Genomic DNA, 15,158 nt, shown 5'->3' on the forward strand with positions numbered 1-15,158 from the left:
GCAGAAAGAGAAGTGAAAAAAGGGGCCCCTTCTCAAGAACTATCTTTCTCAATTATTTTTTGAGGATTTTTTTCCCCTCTCTAGTCCAAAAGGCCACACCTCTGGCCAGAAGGCTGCCACCAGGTCCCAGCTGCACACCCTCCCCTGCTCTGTCCCCTGCAGATCCCTGTGCCCTTGTCGCCACATTAGTCCCCTCCCGACATCACCATCATCGTGCTTCCTCCTGGCCGTCCACCTAGCTCCCTCATTGCAGAGCCATCATCCTTCCATTCATTCATTGAAAATGTTACTAAATACCTGGCTTTGCTAGACACTTCTCTCCCTACACTTGGAGGACGGTTGGATCCGTTTAGAGAACTGCTCCTTCCAAAGACAGAGAAAGAAGGTGATTCCTTGTACCACCCTTGGGAAGCCCCACTTCCTGCAACATCTCCACTGGGCAGGGCTGAAAGGAGCACGTGGGGACAGGAAAGGTAGAGGCACCCTTGGCAAAATTGTGAAATGGGCTGAAACTGGCCTGAAATGGGCCAAAACCCAGGCAGATTATCTCACTCTCATTTGCCAAAAGTATTCAGGATCTCCTCCCTACTGGTCCCACGGGAGAGGGTTGGAGAAGGTGACACGCTGATTAGGAATCATAAACAAGATGCCATGGTGAGACACTGTCGCTGTCAAAGGGTGCCAGGCAGGGTAATCCTCCAGGAATAATGCCCTCATAACTCCATTCTGGTCAATGGGCAGGTTAAATCATTTTTCAAAACAATAAATTGCATGTCTTTCTCAGAAATAAAGCACATGTTTTACCCGAGCAGATCACCTTGGGTCCTGTTCCTGAAATCTTTTTCCCTCTTGAAAACAGAAACTTGCCTTCAAGTTGAGTGGTATATGCAACAGAAACAAGCAACAGACATCAAGTCAGATTAAAATCGCAAGGCAAGGGCCTCCCTGGTGGCGCAAGTGGTTGAGAGTCCGCCTGCCGATGCAGGGGATACGGGTTCGTGCCCCGGTCTGGGAGGATCCCATATGCCGCGGAGCGGCTGGGCCCGTGAGCCATGGCCGCTGAGCCTGCGCGTCCGGAGCCTGTGCTCCGCAACGGGAGAGGCCACGACAGTGAGAGGCCCGCATACCGAAAAAAAAAAAAAAAAAAAAATCGCAAGGCAAGTTTTCAGCCTGTTCTTCAAAGGGCATCCTATGACTTCTGGGAGCAGGTTGCAGGGAGGAGGGTCAGACTATCCTCCCTTACCCAGCAACGTGCAGAGAACTCTATAGGTGCACACAGATGTGGGTGCAGCAGCCACTAGGTGCATATGTGAATACACTTTTGCACAAACACGAGAAATAAGCAAGCTAGTATCACCAAAGGGCTACTCTCTGAGCTCATTCTGTTCAAAATTTTAGGTTCTGAAAAATATAGTACTAGTAACATTTTCTGTTTGCAGTTATTTGGGGCTTTAGGGTATGTAATTTCTGACCCTAATAATTTAGGAATAATGAAACTGAGGCTTAGAAAGATCAAGTGTGTAGACTGACACAGATTGTTACTGGGAGAACTGCAGTGAGAGGGAGAAGGAGAGGGAAGGAAGGAGAAAGAGAGAGGTAGAGAGACGCACAAGCCCTGTTACCTGGTAGGTCCTGGAAAGTTCTGCACGTTCTCAGACAATCTTGCTGCAATCTTCCCTCCTCTCCCAGGCAGCCTCTCTCATTGGCTTCCAGTCTCTTCACAAAAACCTAAGAGCAGGGGCAAATGAAAAAACCTGGCCACCAATTCTATCTGCCAGAGAGACAGAGAGAAAGACCGCGTCCCCCAGGGCAGGAAAAGGACAATGTGTGAGTTTCCTCGCCAACCTATCCTCAGAGAGTGACTCAAAAGCCCTCGGAGACGCCAGAGGAAGAGGGTTTTCTTTTTTGGCTTGGCTTGGTTTTGTTTTCTTTTTAATAACCGTTCCATTTCCTTCTCCCCACCGCATCTCTGTAAGGCTTTTGTGCAGAACAAGGTCTCTACCCGAGTTAGTCTGGAGACCCGGGGAAGCCAATGAACATCTGGGGCACAGCTGCATCCCAAACCAAGCATCCTCCGCCTTTCACTGGCCCACACTGGACTGACTCGCATCGCCCCATGCCGACCATTTACCTCTCCTGCATAAAGATAGCTTCTTATATGTAATTCCAGATGGCAGTGAAGGCTGAATCCAAGGCAGGCATCTTGCTTGAGACCTTCTATGGCTCTGGCCCCCTTCTTGTTTCTCTGTCAAATGCCCCCTGCTCTCAAGTCACCCATGCTTTGACCTGAGGAGGAAACAAAGTTTAGTAGGTTTCTTCACCTAGGTGGACTTGCATTTCCACAGAAGCCAGGGACCCATCCGACCCCACCCATAGTGCGATTTAGGCAAAGTGACAGGCACTTAAGTGGGTAGGGGTGCCCTGGCGCCTCCCACTGCTCTGGTTAATGTTCTTCCTCTGCTTCTGTGCAAAGGCCCTGCTGGGGGCCCCTAGGTTGCATGGGCTGAAGCGCCTCTCTGGAGACATTCTTACAGTAAAGGGGGCAGAGTTTGAACCATTACTTGTACATTTGGGTTCAGAACTGTAAGTTGAGAAACAGCTATAATCAGGACATTGAGTTACAAGTAACTCTTGGTTCTTTGCTTGGAGAGGAGGGATTTATAATGCAGATAACACCCACCTTTCACATTTGCAATGAAAGCCATGCCTGACTTACAAAATGTTCTCCCATATTGATACTGTCATTTTAACTTTTCAAACAATTATAGCTGTTACACTGAATGAGGTGGATACATGCCCTCCTGCTGTAGAGGACAGAAAGGCATGCTTTTAACATACAGAAGACATTTTTTTCTCTTTGCTAGCTAGAAATCCCTCTGATATCTCATTTTAGTTGGTGGGGGCGGGTAGGGGTAAGGAGGTTAAAAGATCAACTCCTCTAAAACAAAAATAACTCTTTGTGCTAGACATTTATCAACTCTTAACTGGTTTATCGTGAATACTTTTATGCATGAAGTCAACTTATTCAGTCATCTCACACATATTTTGTAAATACTTGGTACACATGACATTGCTCAAAGGTATCAAATCCACACCTGCCACGTGAGTTTTTCACGGTTGAGGTAAACCTGTCCTTTTACCTGTCTTAAGCTACTGAGGCTAATACTCGGGACCCCACACCATAGAGACTATGGATCCTGACCGGCTACTTTCTGTGCATTAGAAAAAATGAAAATTAGTCACTGAAAAAGTCATCTTGGTTCTGTCTTCAGGAATTTTCTCAGCTACTACATAGGGTGAGATGAGATGCTTTCTACTGGGGACAACTATATGCTTTTTCCTCTAAACAGCCTCTTCATATACTTAGCTGATTTCTTCTGTTAAATTATATGTATTTTTCTTGTTGATTCAAGAAAGGCCTTTATTTATTACTCAAGAAAGCAAAATACTACCTACTCTATATAACACCACTTAACACTCCTTTTCTGCCGCTTTCCTTTCTTTATATAGAGTTTTGTGGCTATTCAGGACTCCTCTTTTTCCTTCAGTGTTAGCTCTTGGAATTCTAGTGATGGCTCTTCAAACCATAAGTGCTTCTAATGGTTGGTGAAAGAAATACTAGCAAAATAAAGGAGGGAAATTTTTCCTTTGCCCCTACAGCTACAGAGGAAAACAGCAAATATTATTCCTGCAACAGAGTCTGTGAGATATCCAGTCCTCGAAAACTGTAGCTCTGCCCTGTGAAAATAACCATTGGTCTCTCAAAGCTTGTAGAATTATGGTTGTCTTATTTAAGAATGTGTTTCCTGGAACTTCCCTGGTGACTTCCCAGTGGTTAAGAATCTGCCTGCCAGTGCAGGGGACAGTTCAAGCCCCGGTCCAGGAAGATCCCACATACCGTGGAGCAACAAAGCCCGTGCGCCACAACAACTGGAGCCCACACACCCTAGAGCCTGTGCTCCACAACAAGAGAAGCCACCACAATGAGAAGCCCATGCACCGCAACGAAGAGTAGCCCCCTCTCACCACAACTAGAGAAAGCCCCCGCACAGCAATGAAGACCCAGTGCAGCCAAAAAATAAATAAATAATAGATTTATTTTAAAAATAGGGCTTCCCTGGTGGCACAGTGGTTGAGAGTCCGCCTGCCAATGCAGGGGACATGGGTTCGTGCCCCAGTCCGGGAGGATCCCACGTGCCGCGGAGCTGCTGGGCCCGTGAGCCCTGGCCACTGGGCCTGCACGTCCGGAGCCTGTGCTCCGCAACGGGAGAGGCCATGGCAGTGAGAGGCCCGTGTACCGCAAAAAAAATAAAAATAAAAATAAAATAATAATAATAATGTGTTTCCTTATTGTGAGATGTAAATTGAAATCTAGTAATTCCTAACAAGTCTAAATACTCATAAGGTTTCTTGGACAGATCCAAAGAAGATCACTGATACTTCTTTCTTCTGCCATAAGCATAGAGGTAATAAAATAAATAAATAAAAGAGTCAAAAAAGTTTGAGACTTGTGTCTCTAATTTAAATTGACAATATGCTCAGTAAAAGAGAACTGTCAATTGGTGTCAAATGTCTTGCAGATACTACCCCCTGCTGTTTGTCTCTTAAGTTAGCTATGGTAAGTTTTTTGCTCAGTCTGGAAATTTTAACAAACATTTTCTTTATGGCTTCTATCATTCTTAGAAGGCCCTTCTTTCTCATCCCTTTATTTAAAAATATATTATTTAGGTCCATACAAAAATCTGCACATGAATATTTATAATAGCTTTATTCATGATCTCCAAAATTTGCAAGCAACCAAGATGTACTTCAGTAGGCAAATGGATAAATAAACTGTGGTACATCCAGTCAATGGAATATTATTCAACATTGAAAAGAAATGAGGGGTTTCCCTGGTAGCACAGTGGTTAAGAATCTGCCTGCCAATACAGGGGACACGGGTTCAAGCCCTGGTTCGGGAAGATCCTACATGCCGTGGAGCAACTAAGCCCGTGAGCCACAACTACTGAGCCTGCGTGCCACAACTACTGAGCCTGTGTGCCACAACTACTGAAGCCCACACGTCTAGAGCCCGTGCTCTGCAACAAGAGAAGCCACCTCAATGAGAAGCCTGCACACCGCAACAAAGAGTAGCCCCCACTCGCTGCAACCAGAGAAAGCCTGCGCACAGCAACAAAGACCCAACGCAGACAAAAATAAATTAATAAAATAAATAAAATTAAAAAAATTTTTTTAAATAGCAGTTTTATTTTAAAATGTTAATATCTACAATGTGTTAGAAATTGCATTCTTTGCAAACATTCATGGTGAAAAATAATTTAAGTTCAGTTTAAAATGCTCAAGGGAACACTTAGATTCAAAAAAAAATTTTGATGAATACACAAGCAAAAATGTTTGAAGACAATTGCTCTAGAGAAACTCTTACATGAATGAATACATGAGGATATTTTTATAAGAAAGCTCATAACAGTAAAAAGCTAGAAACAACCCAAATATCCATCAAGAGTAGATTGAATAAACTAACTGTAGAACACCCACACAATGGAATAATACACAGCCATAAAAATGAACAAAATACAGCTACCGGCACCAGCATGGATAAATCTCACATACACTATGTTGAACAAACGAAGAAAGTCCCCGGAGAACACAGAGTCTGATTCCATTTTTGTCAAGCTTAATAATGGACAAAACTAAAATATATATATTATTTAGACCAACAGACATAGGCGGTAAAACTATAAGGAAAAGCAAGAGAATGATTTTTACGAAGGATAGGCGAGTGATGATACCTTGCTGAGAGGGAGGCCACGTGATCAAGAAGGAACTCATGGGAGTTGAGTGGAGAACTTCAAAGAGCAATGAAACAAGATGTGAACTAGTAGAGAAACTTACTGTTGTAACCAAGCAGGACCCTATGAGGCCTTCCCAGAATAAACCCCCGCTCATGTCCTCCACCTGCCTTTTGTCTGTAAAAAAAAACCTTTAGTCAAAGGATAAATTTAATCGTAAAGTGAGAAAATGCAGAAAGGAAAACAGTCAAGCAAGACAAAATAATAGTATTTTAGCCATTAAACAAAGTCAAGGACCTTTAGTTCCTCCTCAAGGGCCATAGATAATATTCTGAGCCATGTCCTTTGAGTTGTTTTGCAGATACTGAAGCCCCTACCAGGCGGAAGAAGTTAACCACATGCTGCGCACAAGCACATAGACCCCAGACAGGTTGGAACCAGAAGGTCGATGATGCTGACTCTCGATGACCTCACCACCAACCAATCAGAAGGATGTCCACGAGCTGATCACACACCCCACAAACACCCTTCCTCACCCTGTCTTTATAACCCTTTCCCTGAAAGCCTTTGGGGAGTTCTGGTCTTTTAAGCACAAGCTGCCCTGAGCTCCTTTCTTGGTGCCCTGCAATAAAGCTGTTCTTTTCTTCTTCACCCAGAACTCTGTCTCCGAGATTCAATTCGGTGCCGTTGCACAGAGGCCCAGTTTCAGCAACACTGTGTTCTTGTATGAAAATACTGGTATAAAAATACACATTCTTCCAACATTGATATATATGTGATTTAATTCCAATTGAAATCCCAACTTTTTGTATGCAGAATTAAATAACACCTTCTTAAGTATGACGGATTTTCTTGGGATGAAAAATGCCTGGTGTAATGAAATCAGTCTGGTATTGACATAAGAAAAGACAAATCAGTAAGTAGAACAATATACATAGTACATAGGGAATCCCAGTTAATAATGGGATTTAATATATGACAAAGGCAGGGAAACAATGGTTTATTTAGTAAGTGGTGCTTACCCAAATGGTTTTCCAGCTAGGAGACAATAAAGCAGAGCTCTTACCCCATACTATATAAAAATCCAAGGAGGATTAAATTCTCATCTGTAAAAAGTAAAACAACAAAAATCTTATAAAATATAGGAAACTGTATGTACAATACAAGAGTTGGATATACTTTCTTAACCAAGACATGAAGCCAGAAGTTATCAAAGAAAAGATACTTTAATGTTTTATTATGGCCTCAAAGTTAAAGACAAACAAAAAAAAAACAGGTTTGAAACAAACAATGAAATCTTAAAATGCATGTTGTAAAAAAAGCTCACAAAAATCAAGGAAACTGGGTAATATATGTGTAGATTGTTCAAAGATGAACAATAAACAACCAATACATATATGAAAAGATACTCAACTTCATAAATAGTCAAGGAGGTGAAAATTAAAATAATTTGCAAAAATTAAAATGAGTTCCAATATCTACTACTGGCAAAAGTCAGTAGTGAGGTTAGGGAGAAGGACAAAGGCCACTTTAATGCACTGCTGGTAAAATGTAAATGATTCTAGCCTTTCTGGAAAGCTCTCTGATAATATTTATTGCAATTTTAAATATCTATACCTTTTAATGAGTGATCCTATTCCAAAGACTCCATCTCACAGCAGTAAAAGCTCCAGTTACCTCAGCCCAGGAGCACAGCTTTTTTTCTAGAGGCAAAAATACAGGTAGTGAAGTAAAAGTTCATTGGTAAGGATATCATGGAATTATTGTGCAACCGTTAAAAAGGACTACTAGAATGCTTGAAACTAAATACACTGACCACACCAAGTGTTGGGGACCATGTGGGGGAAATGGTTGGGATATAAAATGGTGTCATGGCTCTGGAAAACACTTGGTAGCTTTCTTAAAAAGTAAGCATATGGGGCTTCCCTGGTGGCGCAGTGGTTGAGAGTCCACCTGCCGATGCAGGGGACACGGGTTCGTGCCCCGGTCCGGGAAGATCCCACATGCCCCGGAGCGGCTGGGCCCGTGAGCCATGGCTGCTGAGCCTGCGTGTCCAGAGCCTGTGCTCCGCAATGGGAGAGGCCACAACAGTGAGAGGCCCGCGTACCACACACACACACATACACACACACACACACAAAGTATGAAAGGTTCACGATTGAAAATATGAAAAAATATTTTAAATTACTGATTCTAGTGATTGTTTTTACACGTTTTTACAATTTGTGCATGATGGCTGCTGTCTTTCAAACTCACCTACTTTTAAGCAATTATGTCCGGTCCCAGAATCAGGGACAGACATCTGCGGATAACTTTCTGAAACCTGAGATGCTTTTGCCAATTTTGGTGTGCTTTCCTACTTTTTGGTCCACTCTCAGCAATGACAGTCAGCTTCGCCTGTTCTGTGTGCTTGGCAACATTCTCATCACTTTTACAATTTTGTTTCTAGTTCTAAGTAAGCTAACCAATCCCTCAGGCCCCTTCTGCTGCAGGAAACAGAAGTACAACTCACACAGCTTAAACAAAAAAGGAAATGTATCTAGCTTCAGTCATTGCTATATTCTCTCTCTCCTTACCTCTCCAACAAAAAAATCCCAGGACTGAGTCTTGTGGGACAGCCTTGGAGCCCAAGCCCATACCTAAGCCATGGGGCTGGGATACACCTATCACCCTGCATCACATGATGCCCTGCATCACATGATGCCCTGCATCCTGCCAGTCCTGGGTTGAGAGCTGGTGAAGTCAGAGTCACTTAGTTAAGGTTCAGGGGCTTACAGCCGAGGAGGACTGTTTCCAAAGGAAACCAGGGGCCTGTTCCCAGAAAGAGCAGGAATGCATGCTGAGCTGCCAAAACAACCAACACTTAGTGATGTCACCCATAAAAGATTAATCAGATTTTTTTTTAAGTTTTTAAGGCCAGTATTCATTTCTATTTTTTAAGTGTTTAAGAAACTTTTAAAAGGCCCAAATACCCAAAGATGTTCAGGTTTAATATAAGATCATACTGAGGTGGCGTCTCTTCGTTTCTCTGTTGCTAAAGCCTCAATTTGATCCTGGTTAATTACACATGTCGCTAGTTCTTCCAGTTGGGTAGCAGTGATTTCCTCTGACTCCCAGCATCTTCCATAAATGGTCATCAGTCCACGAATGATGAAAAATGCAATATCAGAAATAATCACTAAACGTTTGCAGATTCTACTTGAATATCCTTCCTGTATTATTTTCTGAAACCAGGTCCTCTGAAGATCAATTTGGGAAGTGGAGATAATCTGAGTCTCATCTGGTATTAAACACAGCTCTTCACTACAGACACCAGCAAACACCCTTCACAATAAAACAAATTCTCCAAAGAGAGGAAATATGAGGGGGATATAGACGAAACTAGACCTGATCGCTGAAAGTAGAAAATGTGTTCTGAGGGCGCATGGGTGCAGTGTGTTACAATTGGCTCTAGTTTTGTGTGTTTGAAGATGTCCTTTCACATTTGTATTTTTAGGGCTCAATCCCTAAGTAATGCTATTTGGAATTATAAATATTCAAAATAAAATGAAGTATGTAGACAAGAAAGATTAATCAAAATTGAATGTTTCGTTCATGTATTGATAATGTTGGTGCACACCAAGATGATGTGGTTTGAGGACTTATTTATGCATAACTTAAGTACATATATGCCCTTTCTAAGTTATTTTTGAGTTTTCTTTGACATTTTTACTTTTTCCTCGGCCAATGATGCCTTCATTATCTATGAGTACCGGTCTTGTTCCATCAACAGGAGTGACTTTCTAGGTTCTCACAGGGAAGATGAAATATCCTCGCCCTGTCCTTCCTCCCTCATCCACCCCCCCAACTTCCACCTCCCTCCTGCCTCCAACCGCACCTCTTGTCATTCTTCTTCTGGATCACATCCCCTGGGAGATCCCATCTCTCCTTCGGGTGGGTCTCTCCCTAGTTTTGCCAGCGCAAACCTTCAAATAGCTATCACTAAACAGTGAGTAGAAGGCAAACTTTCTGAATTCCAGATGTTGTGAAAATAAAAGGATTTTTCTGCCTCTTCATTCAAGAACTGGATTGACTGCACTTTCAAAATGCCGATTCAAAATCATTTTCCCTCGGGCTTCCCTGGTGGTGCAGTGGTTGAGAATCCGCCTGCCAATGCAGGGGACACGGGTTCGTGCCCCGGTCCAGGAGAATCCCACATGCCGCGGAGCGGCTGGGCTCGTGAGCCATGGCCGCTGAGCCTGCGCGTCCGGAGCCTGTGCTCCGCAATGGGAGAGGCCACAACAGTGAGAGGCCCGTGTACAGCAAAAAAAAAAAAAAAAGAAAGAAAATCATTTTCCCTTAAAATACTGAGGACATTTCTCCATTTGTCCTCCAGCTTAGATTGATTGGATCTGTTGCCAGTCTAACTCCTATACCTTTGTAAGCAACCAAATCATTATTGTTGTTATTTAACTTTTGGAATCTTCTTATCCTTTCATGAAGATAGGTCTACGTGTGAAAGAGTCTATTTTTTTTCCTGTTTCTTGTGCTGGACACTGAATGGGCCTTCTCACTCTGCAAATTAAAGTCTTTCTTAACTCTGCAGTTTTCTTTATGTTGATTTTTCTCTGTTCTCTCTTGCAGACACCCCTATTAGTGGATGTTTCTCTAACAGAGCCATGGCCACAGGGATGGCCTTCTTTTGCTCTTATTTTCTTCTCTCATATTTCATCCCTCTTTTTCATTCTTTTTTCATTCTCTTTTTCCCTCTTTTCTAGATTTCCTTTGGAATTTTTTTAACTTTAGCAACCATATTTTTAATCTCTAAGTAACTCTTGTCTGCTAATTGCCCTTATCGATAGCACATTCTTATGCTGATAGATGCAATATTTAATGCAATTCCTCATCTTGCTAAAGATGTTATTTGGATGGTCTTAATTTCCCTTCTGCATCTCTCAGGGCTTCTCTATCAGTTCGCTGGGCTTCTGCTTTCCTCAGGTACCTGCTCTTCATTCCTACAAATGAAGGTGGCGGCAGCCTGAACTTGTGGCCTCCACGCGGGAACTTTCCCGGGGGCCCTCCCTGCCCAGGCAGCCTGATTAGCGACTCTGGTCCATCAGGCAGGGATTCCCAACCCCCAAGATGTCAGAAACGGGGGCTTTGCTCAGCAGTATCATAGCCTTACTTGAAACCTCAGTTATCCCCAGAGAGATTGCACAATCATTTTAGAGAAAGGCTCTTGGCAGTTGACGCGTTTTTTGTGCTCTTTTGCCGAGGGCCTGACTGTGCTTTGGGTTCTCTGCACATGCGGACCATCCCTGGATCATGTCATGTTGTCATCTCCATTTAAAGTAGTAAAGTGACAAAGCAGATGGGCTTGGTGATAACGCCGAGCCGGCACTGGGTTAGCAAGGATAGAACAGATCTAGTGGAAGTCTTCAAATATTTTAGTTTTTTAATAATTTAATTTAAATTACTTTTCTGATTAGGGAATACTCAAACTGTAGGAATGAGCCTACAATGAAAAGTGCCCCTGCTTCATCTCCTGATGTCCAATTTCCATGCCTCCAGGCAATCAGGGCAGCCAGTTTTGGTGTTTCCTTCCAAAAACCGATGCTATGAGTATATAAATAAATATACATATATATGCCTGTGTATATTTGCATTCGTTGCAAAGAATATTTACAGCTTGTTATGCTGCACATATATTTTTGTAACTAAATTCTCTCCTAAGGGCATGGAAAATGGGGGGAAAGGGAGGCAGTAGAATGTAAAAACCTTATTGGGGCACATGTGATTTCCCTCCAACCCCCAAATCACAATGTTTTATCCCCCCAAGTAACAGCAATGGAGTAAGTACACCTGGGTTCACCCCACAAAACAGCAGCCCACCCAGGCGGTTTTGAGTGCAGCACCCTAGGATGTGGGACCTGGGGACTCCTGGGCACCCATGTAAATGCCAGTTACCTTAGCCCAGTCTCTCAGCCTATTAATTAGAACTCTCTCAAAGTGCAAGAGGCTTAAGCAACAGACTACTTATTGGGCACGTACTAAAATGTCAAGGATCAATCCAGCTTCAGGCACTGCTGAATTCAGAGCTCGAGCAACGCCTTCAGGAGTGGTTCTTTCCCACCTCTCAGCTCTGCCTTCCACAGGTTGTCTTCATTCTCAAGCCCATGGAGGGGGTGTGGTCTTTGGCAGCTCCAGGAGAACCTCTCGTGGGGGCAAGGTGGCTGCTACAGCTCCAACTTTACATCCTTGCAGGTTCAAGTTCTTTCTTCAAGTGAACCTTGCACTCTTCAAGTGCAAGAGCTTTTCCTGGTAGCCCTAAGGTTTACCATAATGTGATGGACTTGGGCCATGGGCCCACTCCTGAAACAATCACCATGGTCTGAGGAAAATGATCTGCGCTTAATCTAAGTTTGGGTCACATGCCTTATGCCTGGAACGGAGGCTAAAGCCCCACCATGAACACACAGCCAGACAATGAGGAAAAAGTGGATCCCCAAATGGAAATCTAGGGCTGTGCCTAGAAAATTGGGGAATGATGAATGCTGGGGCCATCTACTGATGAAGCTGCATACTAACACTAGTCCATTGGTTCCAAAGGTGGAACCAAAATATTTCAACCAGGAACAGTAGGATAGCTTGTGAGAGCCTCCAGGGAGTTCTCATTCCTAGTGGGAATGTTATTCTAATCCCACACTGAGAATTGTTACCCTGCTCAGTTACCCTGCAAATACATCCCATTGATCCCACTGCAGACAGTATAATTGGTTCAAACAAAACTCTACTCACACTGCAAAAAATAATTCATGCCATTTATTGATTCATCCAACAAATATTTAGAAGCTGTCCTCCCAACTCTCTCTCATATCACTCTTGTATAGACAAGACAGGAGGGTTTATTTGCCATTACAATTCAAGACCAAATTGCCTATCAACAGAAGAATGGATGAACAAAATGTGCTATGTACAATGAAATACTGTTCATCCTTAAAAAGGAATGAAATTCTGGGGCTTCCCTGGTGGCGCAGTGGTTGCGAGTCCGCCTGCCGATGCAGGGGATGCGGGTTCGTGCCCCGGTCTGGGAGGATCCCACGTGCCGCGGAGCGGCTGGGCCCGCGAGCCATGGCCGCTGGGCCTGTGCATCCGGAGCCTGTGCTCCGCAACGGGAGAGGCCACGGCAGTGAGAGGCCCGTGTACCACAAAAAAAAAAAAAAAAAAGGAAGGAAATTCTGATACAAGCTACAACATAGGTGAACCTTGAAGACATTATGCTAAGTGAAATATGCTAGACACGAAATAATAAATATTATATAATTCCACTTATATGAGGTACATAGAATAGTCAAATTCATAGAGACAGAAAGCAGAATGGGGGTTAGCAGGGTCTGGAGAGCAGGGGAAATGGGGAGTTAGTATTTAATGGGTACAGAGTTTCCATTTAGGATAACAAAAATTTCTGGAGATGGATGGTAGTGATGGTTACACAACAATGCGAATGTACTTAATGTCATTGAACTATACACTTAAAAATGGTCAAAATGGTCAAAAAAATTAATAAAAATAAATAGATGTTAATAAAATAAATAAGACAGTATTGGTGAAAGTTGGGAGAGTTGGGAGAAAAAACAGTAAAGACTTCAAATTTGGTACTTTTCTTACAGAAAATAAAGTAAATAATGTAGTAAACTTAGAGAAATAAAATAGGTCATTGATGGCATGACTTAGGAACAAGAGAATATCAAAAAGGAACAGGAAGATCTGAAAAAGAAGCAAATATCATATCTACAAAATTTTAATGGAACTTAAAATTTAATGGAATGGAAAAAGCAGATTATACATAACTGAGGCAGAAATTGGGTAACTTGGTAAATAATTATGAAGAATTTAACCAGAACGCAGCAGGTAGATATAAAGAGATGAAAAATAAAAAGCACAAACCAGGTTAGGAGATAAGGAAGCTAGAGTGAGAGGGTCTAACATGTGGCAAATCAAAATTTCAGAAGGAAATATTAGGGAGAATGTGGGAAAGGAACTATTCAAAGGCATAACTCAGAGTTTCCCAGGTTAAAAAAAAATGGTGTGAACTCTGAGACTTGGAATTTTTAAAAATACTTTCTCAGGAGGAATTTTCAAGGGAAAATAAATTCATGCACACCTACACATTTTGAAGTAAATTTTCAAAACATCAAAGACAAGGTAAAGATCTCAAAAGCCACCAGAATTAGATATAATTAACTAAAGCTGGAATGGTATATCCAGTGAAACTATTTATCTTAAGCCAGGTATAATAAAGAATATTCTGATAAATAAAAACTAAGAAGGTTTACCACCAAGAGATCTTTACTATTAAAGAAACGTTTAAAGGATGTACCTCAAAAAAGAAGAAAAAGGATATCAGAAAGAAGGCCTGAACTACAGGAAGAAACGGAGAGCTTTTTACCTGTTAATAAAAACATAGGGAAATTTAAACAAACACTGAGTATATGAAAAAAATAAAATACCTAATTTGTGGAGTTGAAATAAGTCAAGATAGAGCTAAAACTCAAGATAAGAATATCATTTAACAAGGAGCATTCTAAAGGCACAGTATTTTTCAGGTAGAGGATAAGGTTACTGATTACCTTTAGAATTTGTTCAGTTAAGTGCACATGCTTTAAAAAAAAAAAAAGGAAAGATTTCAAAGGAAACCACTAAGAAAGCAGAAATCCTCCTGAATGAGGAGTGAGTGAGGCACTGAAGATGGGAGAGGGAGAAATAAACTAAACCAATAAACGCTGAAGAAGTTCCAAGCAGTACCTACCGGTGGAAATGAACACTTTCATAATGCCTGCTTCCTACTTCAGAAAGGATTTTTTTTTAATTGGAGTATAGTTGCTTTACAATGTTGTGTGAGTTTCTGCTGTACAACAAAATGAATCAGCTATATGTATACATAGATCCCTTCCCTCTTGGACCTCCCTCCCATCCCCCCCACCCATCCAGCCCATCTAAGTCATCACAGAGCACCAAGCTGAGCTCCCTGTGCTATATGCAAGTTCCCACTAGCTATCTATTTTACACCTGGTAGTGTATTTATGTCAAACGTAATCTCCCAGTTCATCCCACCCTCCCCGTCCCCCCACCCCGTGTCCACACATCTGTTAGTTTCCCATACAAATTAATTGCAAACTTTTTCGTGAGCAATTCTTTGCATCTGAGGCTCCAGGGCCTTCTTTGTGGAATTTGAGGCGATGGGGCCTTATCCCATCCACTGAAATATCTCTGAAGAGACTCTGGGCCTTGCAGGGGCAAGAAATAGTAATTGAATACTCCTACTGCAGGAAAGCCCTCCCCACCCCCGGCATTTCATAGCTGTCTCCTTAGGATGTACTTTTCCAG

This window comes from Mesoplodon densirostris, chromosome 9 (genome assembly GCF_025265405.1).
Source record: "Mesoplodon densirostris isolate mMesDen1 chromosome 9, mMesDen1 primary haplotype, whole genome shotgun sequence".
Lineage (NCBI taxonomy): Eukaryota > Metazoa > Chordata > Mammalia > Artiodactyla > Ziphiidae > Mesoplodon > Mesoplodon densirostris.